The sequence below is a fragment of the Leopardus geoffroyi genome, chromosome B1, assembly GCF_018350155.1.
Source record: "Leopardus geoffroyi isolate Oge1 chromosome B1, O.geoffroyi_Oge1_pat1.0, whole genome shotgun sequence".
Classification (NCBI taxonomy): domain Eukaryota; kingdom Metazoa; phylum Chordata; class Mammalia; order Carnivora; family Felidae; genus Leopardus; species Leopardus geoffroyi.
Genome location: NC_059327.1, coordinates 162,556,316 through 162,560,488, shown reverse-complemented (window position 1 = coordinate 162,560,488; position 4,173 = coordinate 162,556,316).

The following is a 4,173-nucleotide window of genomic DNA, read 5'->3' as shown; positions in this document are numbered from 1 at the left end:
TAGACAGAGAGCGGGAGATTATGAGGAGTCGACTCATGTGATCATAGAGGCTGAGAAATCCCACGATTGTCTGCAAGCTGGAAACCCAGAAACGCTGGTGGCGTAACTCAAAAACTATGAGTCTGAGTCTGATGGCCAAGGAAGATGAGATATGTCCCAGTTCAAGCAGTTTGGCAAGGAAGAAAGGGGTGAGTTTTTTTCTTCCTGTATCTCTTATTTATTCAGGCCCTCAAAGGATGATGCCCACCCACACGAGGGAGGGCAATCTATTTCCCTGAGTCCACCAATTCAAATGCTAATCTCATCCAGAAATACTCATAGACATTCCCAGAAATAATGTGTCATCTGGGTACCCCCACGGCCCAGTCAAATTAACACACAAAATTAACTGTCACACCCGTTTACCAACCTGATGCTTGATGGTCTCCTGTGCCTCCCCACCTATTGGCAATTGAAATCTACAATGTCAATATCTCTAGTGCTCAGATTCCTGATTCCTTTGCAGGAAAAGTTCTGAAATAAATGACCTTTGTGGGAAAAGACAGAAATTAACAAAATAACACCAATCTAAACAAAGAAAGAAGCCTAGCCAGAGCATGGGATGTAGGTGACAGTCTGTTTCCTTGAGCAGTAGCTTGAAACCACTAGCTTGTAAGTAAGATTTTGAGCTGAAGTCCTAATGGGCCCTAGAACATTATCAGCGGGATGATGAATGTGAAACGTTCCCTCTATTCCTCTGATAAAAAATACGACATTACTTAACTTTTTTAGCGAAATTCATGCTCGCTTCGGCAGCACATATACTAAAATTAGCGAAATTCAAGACATCAACTTAAGAATTATGCTTTCTAAGGATAAACCAGTGCCTATCACAAATACAATGGACCCCACAATATGATCACAAGACTAGCAGTGTCAACATCACCTGGGAATTTACCACAAATGCTAATCCTCAGGCCCCACCCCAGATTTAGAAACTTGCTGGGTGTAGGCTGGGCGGGGCCTGGCAATCTGTGTTTTAATAAGCCCCCCAGGTGATTTGATGCATACTAATTTTTGGGGGTCACAGATTTGCATAAACTTGAATTCAAGTCCTGACTCCTCCACTTATAACTGTGGTGACTTTGGCAAGACATTTAATCTAAGCCTCAGTTTCATCATCTCTGTCATCTGGACCTTGGTGGTGGCCACCTCATAGGCTTGTTGTAAAAATTAAGTAATGGGGGGGCGCCTGGGTGGCTCAGTTGGTTGAGCGTCCGACTTTGGCTCAGGTGATGATCTCGCGGTCTGTGACGGGTTAAGTTTCTCCCCCAAGAATATGTAGCTCTTCGGTGATGGAATGAGGATCACAAACCGGGTTGCCTGGCTCCAGAGTCTGTGCACTTAAGCACTAATCTAGGGAGATATGGAAGAAATGGTGAGGGGGGGGGGGGGGGGAGAGGGAGAGAGGAAAGTGGAGGGGAGGGCAGAGAAGAGGAGAAAGGAGAGAGAGGGAATGACTCTATTTTCTTTAATAGCTTTATGCAAGTATAAGTGATATATGAAGTTTCACATATATGTACAAGTTGATATATTTTGGCATGTATATACTTATAAAACATCACCACAGTCAATATAATGAATATAACCAGCATCCCCCAAAGTTGCCTCCTGTCCTTTTCTAATACCTCCTACCCACCCACCCAATCCCTTTACCCCCAGGCAACTGCTAAGTGACTTTTCCACTCCTGTAGATTAGTGTATATTTTTCCAGAGTTTTAATTGCTTAATTTTCAATAATCATGCAGCATGTACTTTTCCTTGCTGGTTGCATTCACTCGGGCAAAATTATTTTGAAATTTGCCACTGATTTTGTGTGTATCAATAGTTTCATTCCTTTCTATTGTTTAGTATTCGCCCATTGTATGGATACACTACAATTCGTTCATCCATTAATCTGTTGATAGACATTTGGGTTGTTTCCTGTTTGGGCTATTACAAGTAAAACTGCTGTGGGCCTCAGCAATCAGACAACACAAAGAAATAAAAGGCATCCAAATCAGCAAGGAGGAAGTCACACTTTCATTCTTTGCAGATGACTTGATACTCTATATGGAAAGTTCAAAAGACTCCACCCAAAAACTTCTAGAACTGATCCATGAATTCAGCAAAGTCGTAGGATATAAAATCAATGAACAGAAATCAGTTGCATTTCTATACATCAATAATGAAGCAGGGGCGCCTGGGTGACTCAGTCGGTCAAACATCCAACTTCGGCTCAGGTCAGGATCTCACAATCCATGAGTTCGAGCCCCACGTCGGGCTTTGTGCTGACAGCTCAGAGCCTGGAGCCTGCTTCAGATTCTGTGTCTCCCTCTGTCTCTGCCCTTCTCCTGCTCATGCTCTATCTCACTCTGTCTCAAAAATAAATAAAAACATTAAAAAAAATAATGAAGCAGCAGAAAGATAAATCAAGGAATCGATCCCATTTACAATTGCACCAAAAACCATAAAATACCTAGGAATAAACTTAACCAAAGAGGTGAAAAATCTATACACTGAAAACTATAGAAAACTTGTGAAAGGAATTGAATAAGACACACACACACACACACACACACACACACACACACACACAAATGGAAAAACATTCCATGCTCATGGACTGGAAGAACAAATATTGTTAAAATGTTGATACTACACAAAGCAATCTACCTATTCAAGATATTCAAAATAACACCAGCATTATTCACAGAGCTAGAACAAATAGTCCTAAAATTTGTATGGAACCAGAAAAGACCCCGAATAGCCAAAGCAATCCTGAAAAAGAAAACCAAAGCTAGAGGCATCACAATTCCAGACTTTAAGCTGTATTAGAAAACCATAGTCATCCAGACAGGATGGTACTGACACAAAAACAGACACTTAGATCAATGGAATGGAATAGAGAACCCAGAAATGGACCCACAAACATATGGCCAACTAATATTTGGCCAGGGAAGAATATCCAATGGAATAAAGACAGTCTCTTCAGCAAGTGGTGCTGGGAAAACTGGACAACGACATGCAGAAGAATGAACCTGGAGCACTTTCTTACACCATACACAAAAATAAACTCAAAATGAATGAAAGACCTAACTGTAAGACAGGAAGCCGTCAAAATCCTAGACAAGAAAACAGGCAATGACCTCTTTGACCTCAGCTGTAGCAACTTCTTACTCAACACATCTCCAAAGGCAAAGGAAACAAAAGAAAAAACTATTGGGACCTCATCAAGATAAAAAGCCTCTGCACAGCAAAAGAAACAATCAGCACAACTAAAAGACAACCAACAGAATGGGAGAAGATATTTGTAAATGACATATCAGATAAAGGGTTAGTATCCAAAATCTATGAAGAACCTATCAAACACAACACACCCCCCCCAAATAATAATTCAGTGAAGAAATGGGCAAAAGACGTGAATAGACACTTTTCCAAAGAAGACATCCAGATGGCTGACAGACACATGAAAAAATGCTCAACATCACTCATCATCAGGGAAATGCAAATCAAAACCCCAGACACCACCTCACACCTGTCAGAATGACTAACATGAACAACTCAGACAACAGATGTTGACGAGGATGCAGAGAAAGAGGAACCCTTATGCACTGCTGGTGGGAATGCAAACTGGTAGAGCCACTCTGGAAAACAGTGTGGAGGTTCCTCAAAAAATTAAAAATAGAACTACCCTATGACCCAGCATTCCACTACTAGGTATTTATCCAAAGGACCCAAAAATGTTGATTTGAAGGGGCACATGCACCCCAATCTTTATAGCAGCTCTATTGACAAGAGCCAAAGAGCCAAAGTATGGAAAGCCCAAATGTCCACCAAGTGATTAATGAATAAAGAAGAGGTGGGGTGTGTGTGTGTGTGTGTGTGTGTGTAATGGAATGTTACTTGGCGATCAAAAAGAATGAAATCTTGCCATTTGCAACAACATAGATGGAACTAGAATGTATTATGTTAAGTGAAATAATTCAGTCAGAGTAAGACAAATATACGACTTCACTCATATGTGACATTTAAGATCCAAAACAGATGAACACAAAGGAAGGTAAGCAAAAATAATATAAAAACAGGGAGGGAGATAAACCATAAGAGACTCTTAAATACAGAGAACAAACTGAGGGGTGCTGGAAGGGTTTT